This window comes from Ambystoma mexicanum, unplaced genomic scaffold (assembly GCF_040938575.1).
Source record: "Ambystoma mexicanum isolate Mex_15411 unplaced genomic scaffold, UKY_AmexF1_1 Mex_scaf1, whole genome shotgun sequence".
Classification (NCBI taxonomy): Eukaryota; Metazoa; Chordata; class Amphibia; order Caudata; family Ambystomatidae; genus Ambystoma; species Ambystoma mexicanum.
Genome location: NW_027182324.1, coordinates 2,047,215 through 2,059,379, shown reverse-complemented (window position 1 = coordinate 2,059,379; position 12,165 = coordinate 2,047,215). Strand labels below are relative to the sequence as shown.

General features: G+C 40.8%; 14 non-coding genes across 14 annotated transcripts; all 14 read left to right on the top strand.

Moving 5' to 3' along the window:
• Window positions 1-272: 272 nt before the first annotated feature.
• TRNAK-UUU (transfer RNA lysine (anticodon UUU)) lies at window positions 273-345 on the top strand. The gene has a single exon. It is a non-coding gene; the product is annotated as a tRNA-Lys (tRNA).
• A 768-nt stretch (window positions 346-1,113) lies between these two features.
• TRNAK-UUU (transfer RNA lysine (anticodon UUU)) lies at window positions 1,114-1,186 on the top strand. The gene has a single exon. It is a non-coding gene; the product is annotated as a tRNA-Lys (tRNA).
• Window positions 1,187-1,953: 767 nt separating this feature from the next.
• Window positions 1,954-2,026, top strand: TRNAK-UUU (transfer RNA lysine (anticodon UUU)). The gene has a single exon. It is a non-coding gene; the product is annotated as a tRNA-Lys (tRNA).
• Window positions 2,027-2,794: 768 nt separating this feature from the next.
• Window positions 2,795-2,867, top strand: TRNAK-UUU (transfer RNA lysine (anticodon UUU)). The gene has a single exon. It is a non-coding gene; the product is annotated as a tRNA-Lys (tRNA).
• Window positions 2,868-3,634: 767 nt separating this feature from the next.
• TRNAK-UUU (transfer RNA lysine (anticodon UUU)) lies at window positions 3,635-3,707 on the top strand. The gene has a single exon. It is a non-coding gene; the product is annotated as a tRNA-Lys (tRNA).
• A 769-nt stretch (window positions 3,708-4,476) lies between these two features.
• Window positions 4,477-4,549, top strand: TRNAK-UUU (transfer RNA lysine (anticodon UUU)). Its single transcript has one exon. It is a non-coding gene; the product is annotated as a tRNA-Lys (tRNA).
• Window positions 4,550-5,317: 768 nt separating this feature from the next.
• On the top strand, window positions 5,318-5,390 carry TRNAK-UUU (transfer RNA lysine (anticodon UUU)). The gene has a single exon. It is a non-coding gene; the product is annotated as a tRNA-Lys (tRNA).
• Window positions 5,391-6,158: 768 nt separating this feature from the next.
• Window positions 6,159-6,231, top strand: TRNAK-UUU (transfer RNA lysine (anticodon UUU)). Its single transcript has one exon. It is a non-coding gene; the product is annotated as a tRNA-Lys (tRNA).
• Window positions 6,232-6,997: 766 nt separating this feature from the next.
• On the top strand, window positions 6,998-7,070 carry TRNAK-UUU (transfer RNA lysine (anticodon UUU)). The gene has a single exon. It is a non-coding gene; the product is annotated as a tRNA-Lys (tRNA).
• Window positions 7,071-7,838: 768 nt separating this feature from the next.
• TRNAK-UUU (transfer RNA lysine (anticodon UUU)) lies at window positions 7,839-7,911 on the top strand. The gene has a single exon. It is a non-coding gene; the product is annotated as a tRNA-Lys (tRNA).
• Window positions 7,912-8,680: 769 nt separating this feature from the next.
• Window positions 8,681-8,753, top strand: TRNAK-UUU (transfer RNA lysine (anticodon UUU)). The gene has a single exon. It is a non-coding gene; the product is annotated as a tRNA-Lys (tRNA).
• Window positions 8,754-10,362: 1,609 nt separating this feature from the next.
• TRNAK-UUU (transfer RNA lysine (anticodon UUU)) lies at window positions 10,363-10,435 on the top strand. The gene has a single exon. It is a non-coding gene; the product is annotated as a tRNA-Lys (tRNA).
• Window positions 10,436-11,201: 766 nt separating this feature from the next.
• On the top strand, window positions 11,202-11,274 carry TRNAK-UUU (transfer RNA lysine (anticodon UUU)). The gene has a single exon. It is a non-coding gene; the product is annotated as a tRNA-Lys (tRNA).
• Window positions 11,275-12,042: 768 nt separating this feature from the next.
• On the top strand, window positions 12,043-12,115 carry TRNAK-UUU (transfer RNA lysine (anticodon UUU)). The gene has a single exon. It is a non-coding gene; the product is annotated as a tRNA-Lys (tRNA).
• The last annotated feature ends 50 nt before the right edge of the window (window positions 12,116-12,165 follow it).

Here is a 12,165-nt window from a genome sequence, read left to right as displayed (position 1 = left end):
GTATTGAGGAGCACATGTTCGCCTTTACTGGGGAGCAATTTTGCACTCATGAATGTGGCAAAACATTCAAATCCGTAAGTGGGTGAACATTAAAGTCCTAGATGCTGCAAATCTCTATATCTGGATACGGAATGACTGAAAAAAGTTATGTCTCCAGTGTCAAAATGTGTGCAATGCACTAGTAATTCATTTCCTTTATTGACCAGTGAGGTAGCCATGTATGGAGGTGCTGTAGAGTGAAAATCAAGTTTCAAATGGGCAGTGATCCCTGTGCCTGGATAGCTCAGTCGGTAGAGCATCAGACTTTTAATCTGAGGGTCCAGGGTTCAAGTCCCTGTTCAGGCGTATCTTTGCTTCTTTTACAAAAAATTTAGCAGGAAATATGAATTGCTCATTCTAATATGTGCTATTTCTGATGGCATCGCAACCTTGGGCAATATGACTCTAAGGTAGTGGAGTCCAGAGTTCTTGGATGCTTTGCCAACATTTCAAGCCTGACTGTGCTTCTAAATAGCATGAAACAGCAATCTTTGTACAAAGTTTTAATATTGGGGAGACAGATTGGTCGAAAAAAAAGCAGACAGGCGCTGCTGAGATTCGAACTCAGGATCTCCTGTTTACTAGACAGGCGCTTTAACCAACTAAGCCACAGCACCTTTTTTGCATCTGGTCTCCTTTCCTTCCTCATGTAATCAATCAGAAGTGAAATCCACTTTTTTAAGGCTGGGCTTCTGTTGCAATATAACTTTTCAAAATGTTTTCCAATTGACTGAAACTCCATTGCACAAAACGAGCATGTCATTAATCGTCGATTTAGAGTGGACTGCATTGCCCAGTGTGTGCATTGAGGAGCACATGTTCGTCTTTACTGGGGAGCAAGTTTGCACTCATGAATGTGGCAAAACATTCAAATCCGTAAGTGGGTGAACATTAAAGTCCTAGATGCTGCAAATCTCTATATCTGGATACGGAATGACTGAAAAAAGTTATGTCTCCAGTGTCAAAATGTGTGTAATGCACTAGTAATTCATTTCCTTTATTGACCAGTGAGGTAGCCATGTATGGAGGTGCTGTAGAGTGAAAATCAAGTTTCAAATGGGCAGTGATCCCTGTGCCTGGATAGCTCAGTCGGTAGAGCATCAGACTTTTAATCTGAGGGTCCAGGGTTCAAGTCCCTGTTCAGGCGTACCTTTGCTTCTTTTACAAAAAATTAAGCAGGAAATATGAATTGCTCATTCTAATATGTGCTATTTCTGATGGCATCGCAACCTTGGGCAATATGACTCTAAGGTAGTGGAGTCCAGAGTTCTTGGATGCTTTGCCAACATATCAAGCCTGACTGTGCTTCTAAATAGCATGAAATAGCAATCTTTGTACAAAGTTTTAATATTGGGGAGACAGATTGGTCGAAAAAAAGCAGACAGGCGCTGCTGAGATTCGAACTCAGGATCTCCTGTTTACTAGACAGGCGCTTTAACCAACTAAGCCACAGCACCTTTTTTGCATCTGGTCTCCTTTCCTTCCTCATGTAATCATTTAGAAGTGAAATCCACTTTTTTAAGGCTGGGCTTCTGTTGCAATATAACTTTTCAAAATGTTTTCCAATTGACTGAAACTCCATTGCACAAAACGAGCATGTCATTAATCGTCGATTTAGAGTGGACTGCATTGCCCAGTGTGTGCATTGAGGAGCACATGTTCGTCTTTACTGGGGAGCAAGTTTGCACTCATTAATGTGGCAAAACATTCAAATCCGTAAGTGGGTGAACATTAAAGTCCTAGATGCTGCAAATCTCTATATCTGGATACGGAATGACTGAAAAAAGTTATGTCTCCAGTGTCAAAATGTGTGTAATGCACTAGTAATTCATTTCCTTTATTGACCAGTGAGGTAGCCATGTATGGAGGTGCTGTAGAGTGAAAATCAAGTTTCAAATGGGCAGTGATCCCCGTGCCTGGATAGCTCAGTCGGTAGAGCATCAGACTTTTAATCTGAGGGTCCAGGGTTCAAGTCCCTGTTCAGGCGTATCTTTGCTTCTTTTACAAAAAATTTAGCAGGAAATATGAATTGCTCATTCTAATATGTGCTATTTCTGATGGCATCGCAACCTTGGGCAATATGACTCTAAGGTAGTGGAGTCCAGAATTCTTGGATGCTTTGCCAACATTTCAAGCCTGACTGTGCTTCTAAATAGCATGAAATAACAATCTTTGTACAAAGTTTTAATATTGGGGAGACAGATTGGTCGAAAAAAAAGCAGACAGGCGCTGCTGAGATTCGAACTCAGGATCTCCAGTTTACTAGACAGGCGCTTTAACCAACTAAGCCACAGCACCTCTTTTGCATCTGATCTCCTGTCCTTCCTCATGTAATCATTTAGAAGTGAAATCCACTTTTTTTAAGGCTGGGCTTCTGTTGCAATATAACTTTACAAAATGTTTTCCAATTGACTGAAACTCCATTGCACAAAACGAGCATGTCATTAATCGTCGATTTAGAGTGGACTGCATTGCCCAGTGTGTGCATTGAGGAGCACATGTTCGCCTTTACTGGGGAGCAATTTTGCACTCATGAATGTGGCAAAACATTCAAATCCGTAAGTGGGTGAACATTAAAGTCCTAGATGCTGCAAATCTCTATATCTGGATACGGAATGACTGAAAAAAGTTATGTCTCCAGTGTCAAAATGTGTGTAATGCACTAGTAATTCATTTCCTTTATTGACCAGTGAGGTAGCCATGTATGGAGGTGCTGTAGAGTGAAAATCAAGTTTCAAATGGCAGTGATCCATCTGCCTGGATAGCTCAGTCGGTAGAGCATCAGACTTTTAATCTGAGGGTCCAGGGTTCAAGTCCCTGTTCAGGCGTACCTTTGCTTCTTTTACAAAAAATTAAGCAGGAAATATGAATTGCTCATTCTAATATGTGCTATTTCTGATGGCATCGCAACCTTGGGCAATATGACTCTAAGGTAGTGGAGTCCAGAGTTCTTGGATGCTTTGCCAACATATCAAGCCTGACTGTGCTTCTAAATAGCATGAAATAGCAATCTTTGTACAAAGTTTTAATATTGGGGAGACAGATTGGTCGAAAAAAAGCAGACAGGCGCTGCTGAGATTCGAACTCAGGATCTCCTGTTTACTAGACAGGCGCTTTAACCAACTAAGCCACAGCACCTTTTTTGCATCTGGTCTCCTTTCCTTCCTCATGTAATCATTTAGAAGTGAAATCCACTTTTTTAAGGCTGGACTTCTGTTGCAATATAACTTTTCAAAATGTTTTCCAATTGACTGAAACTCCATTGCACAAAACGAGCATGTCATTAATCGTCGATTTAGAGTGGACTGCATTGCCCAGTGTGTGCATTGAGGAGCACATGTTCGTCTTTACTGGGGAGCAAGTTTGCACTCATGAATGTGGCAAAACATTCAAATCCGTAAGTGGGTGAACATTAAAGTCCTAGATGCTGCAAATCTCTATATCTGGATACGTAATGACTGAAAAAAGTTATGTCTCCAGTGTCAAAATGTGTGTAATGCACTAGTAATTCATTTCCTTTATTGACCAGTGAGGTAGCCATGTATGGAGGTGCTGTAGAGTGAAAATCAAGTTTCAAATGGGCAGTGATCCCTGTGCCTGGATAGCTCAGTCGGTAGAGCATCAGACTTTTAATCTGAGGGTCCAGGGTTCAAGTCCCTGTTCAGGCGTATCTTTGCTTCTTTTACAAAAAATTTAGCAGGAAATATGAATTGCTCATTCTAATATGTGCTATTTCTGATGGCATCGCAACCTTGGGCAATATGACTCTAAGGTAGTGGAGTCCAGAATTCTTGGATGCTTTGCCAACATTTCAAGCCTGACTGTGCTTCTAAATAGCATGAAATAACAATCTTTGTACAAAGTTTTAATATTGGGGAGACAGATTGGTCGAAAAAAAAGCAGACAGGCGCTGCTGAGATTCAAACTCAGGATCTCCAGTTTACTAGACAGGCGCTTTAACCAACTAAGCCACAAAACCTCTTTGGCATCTGATCTCCTGTCCTTCCTCATGTAATCATTTAGAAGTGAAATCCACTTTTTTTAAGGCTGGGCTTCTGTTGCAATATAACTTTACAAAATGTTTTCCAATTGACTGAAACTCCAATGCACAAAACGAGCATGTCATTAATCGTTGATTTAGAGTGGACTTCATTGCCCAGTGTGTGTATTGAGGAGCACATGTTCGCCTTTACTGGGGAGCAATTTTGCACTCATGAATGTGGCAAAACATTCAAATCCGTAAGTGGGTGAACATTAAAGTCCTAGATGCTGCAAATCTCTATATCTGGATACGGAATGACTGAAAAAAGTTATGTCTCCAGTGTCAAAATGTGTGTAATGCACTAGTAATTCATTTCCTTTATTGACCAGTGAGGTAGCCATGTATGGAGGTGCTGTAGAGTGAAAATCAAGTTTCAAATGGGCAGTGATCTTTGTGCCTGGATAGCTCAGTCGGTAGAGCATCAGACTTTTAATCTGAGGGTCCAGGGTTCAAGTCCCTGTTCAGGCGTACCTTTGCTTCTTTTACAAAAAATTAAGCAGGAAATATGAATTGCTCATTCTAATATGTGCTATTTCTGATGGCATCGCAACCTTGGGCAATATGATTCTAAGGTAGTGGAGTCCAGAGTTCTTGGATGCTTTGCCAACATTTCAAGCCTGACTGTGCTTCTAAATAGCATGAAATAGCAATCTTTGTACAAAGTTTTAATATTGGGGAGACAGATTGGTCGAAAAAAAAGCAGACAGGCGCTGCTGAGATTCGAACTCAGGATCTCCTGTTTACTAGACAGGCGCTTTAACCAACTAAGCCACAGCACCTTTTTTGCATCTGGTCTCCTTTCCTTCCTCATGTAATCATTTAGAAGTGAAATCCACTTTTTTAAGGCTGGGCTTCTGTTGCAATATAACTTTTCAAAATGTTTTCCAATTGACTGAAACTCCATTGCACAAAACGAGCATGTCATTAATCGTCGATTTAGAGTGGACTGCATTGCCCAGTGTGTGCATTGAGGAGCACATGTTCGTCTTTACTGGGGAGCAAGTTTGCACTCATGAATGTGGCAAAACATTCAAATCCGTTAGTGGGTGAACATTAAAGTCCTAGATGCTGCAAATCTCTATATCTGGATACGGAATGACTGAAAAAAGTTATGTCTCCAGTGTCAAAATGTGTGTAATGCACTAGTAATTCATTTCCTTTATTGACCAGTGAGGTAGCCATGTATGGAGGTGCTGTAGAGTGAAAATCAAGTTTCAAATGGGCAGTGATCCTTGTGCCTGGATAGCTCAGTCGGTAGAGCATCAGACTTTTAATCTGAGGGTCCAGGGTTCAAGTCCCTGTTCAGGCGTACCTTTGCTTCTTTTACAAAAAATTAAGCAGGAAATATGAATTGCTCATTCTAATATGTGCTATTTCTGATGGCATCGCAACCTTGGGCAATATGACTCTAAGGTAGTGGAGTCCAGAGTTCTTGGATGCTTTGTCAACATTTCAAGCCTGACTGTGCTTCTAAATAGCATGAAACAGCAATCTTTGTACAAAGTTTTAATATTGGGGAGACAGATTGGTCGAAAAAAAAGCAGACAGGCGCTGCTGAGATTCGAACTCAGGATCTCCTGTTTACTAGACAGGCGCTTTAACCAACTAAGCCACAGCACCTTTTTTGCATCTGGTCTCCTTTCCTTCCTCATGTAATCATTTAGAAGCGAAATCCACTTTTTTAAGGCTGGGCTTCTGTTGCAATATAACTTTTCAAAATGTTTTCCAATTGACTGAAACTCCATTGCACAAAACGAGCATGTCATTAATCGTCGATTTAGAGTGGACTGCATTGCCCAGTGTGTGCATTGAGGAGCACATGTTCGTCTTTACTGGGGAGCAAGTTTGCACTCATGAATGTGGCAAAACATTCAAATCCGTAAGTGGGTGAACATTAAAGTCCTAGATGCTGCAAATCTCTATATCTGGATACGGAATGACTGAAAAAAGTTATGTCTCCAGTGTCAAAATGTGTGTAATGCACTAGTAATTCATTTCCTTTATTGACCAGTGAGGTAGCCATGTATGGAGGTGCTGTAGAGTGAAAATCAAGTTTCAAATGGGCAGTGATCCCTGTGCCTGGATAGCTCAGTCGGTAGAGCATCAGACTTTTAATCTGAGGGTCCAGGGTTCAAGTCCCTGTTCAGGCGTATCTTTGCTTCTTTTACAAAAAATTTAGCAGGAAATATGAATTGCTCATTCTAATATGTGCTATTTCTGATGGCATCGCAACCTTGGGCAATATGACTCTAAGGTAGTGGAGTCCAGAATTCTTGGATGCTTTGCCAACATTTCAAGCCTGACTATGCTTCTAAATAGCATGAAATAATCTTTGTACAAAGTTTTAATATTGGGGAGACAGATTGGTCAAAAAAAAAGCAGACAGGCGCTGCTGAGATTCGAACTCAGGATCTCCAGTTTACTAGACAGGCGCTTTAACCAACTAAGCCACAGCACCTCTTTTGCATCTGATCTCCTGTCCTTCCTCATGTAATCATTTAGAAGTGAAATCCACTTTTTTTAAGGCTGGGCTTCTGTTGCAATATAACTTTACAAAATGTTTTCCAATTGACTGAAACTCCATTGCACAAAACGAGCATGTCATTAATCGTTGATTTAGAGTGGACTGCATTGCCCAGTGTGTGTATTGAGGAGCACATGTTCGCCTTTACTGGGGAGCAATTTTGCACTCATGAATGTGGCAAAACATTCAAATCCGTAAGTGGGTGAACATTAAAGTCCTAGATGCTGCAAATCTCTATATCTGGATACGGAATGACTGAAAAAAGTTATGTCTCCAGTGTCAAAATGTGTGTAATGCACTAGTAATTCATTTCCTTTATTGACCAGTGAGGTAGCCATGTATGGAGGTGCTGTAGAGTGAAAATCAAGTTTCAAATGGGCAGTGATCCTTGTGCCTGGATAGCTCAGTCGGTAGAGCATCAGACTTTTAATCTGAGGGTCCAGGGTTCAAGTCCCTGTTCAGGCGTACCTTTGCTTCTTTTACAAAAAATTAAGCAGGAAATATGAATTGCTCATTCTAATATGTGCTATTTCTGATGGCATCGCAACCTTGGGCAATATGATTCTAAGGTAGTGGAGTCCAGAGTTCTTGGATGCTTTGCCAACATTTCAAGCCTGACTGTGCTTCTAAATAGCATGAAATAGCAATCTTTGTACAAAGTTTTAATATTGGGGAGACAGATTGGTCGAAAAAAAAGCAGACAGGCGCTGCTGAGATTCGAACTCAGGATCTCCTGTTTACTAGACAGGCGCTTTAACCAACTAAGCCACAGCACCTTTTTTGCATCTGGTCTCCTTTCCTTCCTCATGTAATCATTTAGAAGTGAAATCCACTTTTTTAAGGCTGGGCTTCTGTTGCAATATAACTTTTCAAAATGTTTTCCAATTGACTGAAACTCCATTGCACAAAACGAGCATGTCATTAATCGTCGATTTAGAGTGGACTGCATTGCCCAGTGTGTGCATTGAGGAGCACATGTTCGTCTTTACTGGGGAGCAAGTTTGCACTCATGAATGTGGCAAAACATTCAAATCCGTAAGTGGGTGAACATTAAAGTCCTAGATGCTGCAAATCTCTATATCTGGATACGGAATGACTGAAAAAAGTTATGTCTCCAGTGTCAAAATGTGTGTAATGCACTAGTAATTCATTTCCTTTATTGACCAGTGAGGTAGCCATGTATGGAGGTGCTGTAGAGTGAAAATCAAGTTTCAAATGGGCAGTGATCCCTGTGCCTGGATAGCTCAGTCGGTAGAGCATCAGACTTTTAATCTGAGGGTCCAGGGTTCAAGTCCCTGTTCAGGCGTATCTTTGCTTCTTTTACAAAAAATTTAGCAGGAAATATGAATTGCTCATTCTAATATGTGCTATTTCTGATGGCATCGCAACCTTGGGCAATATGACTCTAAGGTAGTGGAGTCCAGAATTCTTGGATGCTTTGCCAACATTTCAAGCCTGACTGTGCTTCTAAATAGCATGAAATAACAATCTTTGTACAAAGTTTTAATATTGGGGAGACAGATTGGTCGAAAAAAAAGCAGACAGGCGCTGCTGAGATTCAAACTCAGGATCTCCAGTTTACTAGACAGGCGCTTTAACCAACTAAGCCACAAAACCTCTTTGGCATCTGATCTCCTGTCCTTCCTCATGTAATCATTTAGAAGTGAAATCCACTTTTTTTAAGGCTGGGCTTCTGTTGCAATATAACTTTACAAAATGTTTTCCAATTGACTGAAACTCCAATGCACAAAACGAGCATGTCATTAATCGTTGATTTAGAGTGGACTTCATTGCCCAGTGTGTGTATTGAGGAGCACATGTTCGCCTTTACTGGGGAGCAATTTTGCACTCATGAATGTGGCAAAACATTCAAATCCGTAAGTGGGTGAACATTAAAGTCCTAGATGCTGCAAATCTCTATATCTGGATACGGAATGACTGAAAAAAGTTATGTCTCCAGTGTCAAAATGTGTGTAATGCACTAGTAATTCATTTCCTTTATTGACCAGTGAGGTAGCCATGTATGGAGGTGCTGTAGAGTGAAAATCAAGTTTCAAATGGGCAGTGATCTTTGTGCCTGGATAGCTCAGTCGGTAGAGCATCAGACTTTTAATCTGAGGGTCCAGGGTTCAAGTCCCTGTTCAGGCGTACCTTTGCTTCTTTTACAAAAAATTAAGCAGGAAATATGAATTGCTCATTCTAATATGTGCTATTTCTGATGGCATCGCAACCTTGGGCAATATGATTCTAAGGTAGTGGAGTCCAGAGTTCTTGGATGCTTTGCCAACATTTCAAGCCTGACTGTGCTTCTAAATAGCATGAAATAGCAATCTTTGTACAAAGTTTTAATATTGGGGAGACAGATTGGTCGAAAAAAAAGCAGACAGGCGCTGCTGAGATTCGAACTCAGGATCTCCTGTTTACTAGACAGGCGCTTTAACCAACTAAGCCACAGCACCTTTTTTGCATCTGGTCTCCTTTCCTTCCTCATGTAATCATTTAGAAGTGAAATCCACTTTTTTAAGGCTGGGCTTCTGTTGCAATATAACTTTTCAAAATGTTTTCCAATTGACTGAAACTCCATTGCACAAAACGAGCATGTCATTAATCGTCGATTTAGAGTGGACTGCATTGCCCAGTGTGTGCATTGAGGAGCACATGTTCGTCTTTACTGGGGAGCAAGTTTGCACTCATGAATGTGGCAAAACATTCAAATCCGTTAGTGGGTGAACATTAAAGTCCTAGATGCTGCAAATCTCTATATCTGGATACGGAATGACTGAAAAAAGTTATGTCTCCAGTGTCAAAATGTGTGTAATGCACTAGTAATTCATTTCCTTTATTGACCAGTGAGGTAGCCATGTATGGAGGTGCTGTAGAGTGAAAATCAAGTTTCAAATGGGCAGTGATCCTTGTGCCTGGATAGCTCAGTCGGTAGAGCATCAGACTTTTAATCTGAGGGTCCAGGGTTCAAGTCCCTGTTCAGGTGTACCTTTGCTTCTTTTACAAAAAATTAAGCAGGAAATATGAATTGCTCATTCTAATATGTGCTATTTCTGATGGCATCGCAACCTTGGGCAATATGACTCTAAGGTAGTGGAGTCCAGAGTTCTTGGATGCTTTGTCAACATTTCAAGCCTGACTGTGCTTCTAAATAGCATGAAACAGCAATCTTTGTACAAAGTTTTAATATTGGGGAGACAGATTGGTCGAAAAAAAAGCAGACAGGCGCTGCTGAGATTCGAACTCAGGATCTCCTGTTTACTAGACAGGCGCTTTAACCAACTAAGCCACAGCACCTTTTTTGCATCTGGTCTCCTTTCGTTCCTCATGTAATCATTTAGAAGCGAAATCCACTTTTTTAAGGCTGGGCTTCTGTTGCAATATAACTTTTCAAAATGTTTTCCAATTGACTGAAACTCCATTGCACAAAACGAGCATGTCATTAATCGTCGATTTAGAGTGGACTGCATTGCCCAGTGTGTGCATTGAGGAGCACATGTTCGTCTTTACTGGGGAGCAAGTTTGCACTCATGAATGTGGCAAAACATTCAAATCCGTAAGTGGGTGAACATTAAAGTCCTAGATGCTGCAAATCTCTATATCTGGATACGGAATGACTGAAAAAAGTTATGTCTCCAGTGTCAAAATGTGTGTAATGCACTAGTAATTCATTTCCTTTATTGACCAGTGAGGTAGCCATGTATGGAGGTGCTGTAGAGTGAAAATCAAGTTTCAAATGGGCAGTGATCCCTGTGCCTGGATAGCTCAGTCGGTAGAGCATCAGACTTTTAATCTGAGGGTCCAGGGTTCAAGTCCCTGTTCAGGCGTATCTTTGCTTCTTTTACAAAAAATTTAGCAGGAAATATGAATTGCTCATTCTAATATGTGCTATTTCTGATGGCATCGCAACCTTGGGCAATATGACTCTAAGGTAGTGGAGTCCAGAATTCTTGGATGCTTTGCCAACATTTCAAGCCTGACTATGCTTCTAAATAGCATGAAATAATCTTTGTACAAAGTTTTAATATTGGGGAGACAGATTGGTCAAAAAAAAAGCAGACAGGCGCTGCTGAGATTCGAACTCAGGATCTCCAGTTTACTAGACAGGCGCTTTAACCAACTAAGCCACAGCACCTCTTTTGCATCTGATCTCCTGTCCTTCCTCATGTAATCATTTAGAAGTGAAATCCACTTTTTTTAAGGCTGGGCTTCTGTTGCAATATAACTTTACAAAATGTTTTCCAATTGACTGAAACTCCATTGCACAAAACGAGCATGTCATTAATCGTTGATTTAGAGTGGACTGCATTGCCCAGTGTGTGTATTGAGGAGCACATGTTCGCCTTTACTGGGGAGCAATTTTGCACTCATGAATGTGGCAAAACATTCAAATCCGTAAGTGGGTGAACATTAAAGTCCTAGATGCTGCAAATCTCTATATCTGGATACGGAATGACTGAAAAAAGTTATGTCTCCAGTGTCAAAATGTGTGTAATGCACTAGTAATTCATTTCCTTTATTGACCAGTGAGGTAGCCATGTATGGAGGTGCTGTAGAGTGAAAATCAAGTTTCAAATGGGCAGTGATCCTTGTGCCTGGATAGCTCAGTCGGTAGAGCATCAGACTTTTAATCTGAGGGTCCAGGGTTCAAGTCCCTGTTCAGGCGTACCATTGCTTCTTTTACAAAAAATTAAGCAGGAAATATGAATTGCTCATTCTAATATGTGCTATTTCTGATGGCATCGCAACCTTGGGCAATATGACTCTAAGGTAGTGGAGTCCAGAGTTCTTGGATGCTTTGCCAACATTTCAAGCCTGACAGTGCTTCTAAATAGCATGAAACAGCAATCTTTGTACAAAGTTTTAATATTGGGGAGACAGATTGGTCGAAAAAAAAGCAGACAGGCGCTGCTGAGATTCGAACTCAGGATCTCCTGTTTACTAGACAGGCGCTTTAACCAACTAAGCCACAGCACCCTTTTTGCATCTGGTCTCCTTTCCTTCCTCATGTAATCATTTAGAAGTGAAATCCACTTTTTTAAGGCTGGGCTTCTGTTGCAATATAACTTTTCAAAATGTTTTCCAATTGACTGAAACTCCATTGCACAAAACGAGCATGTCATTAATCGTCGATTTAGAGTGGACTGCATTGCCCAGTGTGTGCATTGAGGAGCACATGTTCGTCTTTACTGGGGAGCAAGTTTGCACTCATGAATGTGGCAAAACATTCAAATCCGTAAGTGGGTGAACATTAAAGTCCTAGATGCTGCAAATCTCTATATCTGGATACGGAATGACTGAAAAAAGTTATGTCTCCAGTGTCAAAATGTGTGTAATGCACTAGTAATTCATTTCCTTTATTGACCAGTGAGGTAGCCATGTATGGAGGTGCTGTAGAGTGAAAATCAAGTTTCAAATGGGCAGTGATCCCTGTGCCTGGATAGCTCAGTCGGTAGAGCATCAGACTTTTAATCTGAGGGTCCAGGGTTCAAGTCCCTGTTCAGGCGTATCTTTGCTACTTTTACAAAAAATTTAGCAGGAAATATGAATTGCTCAT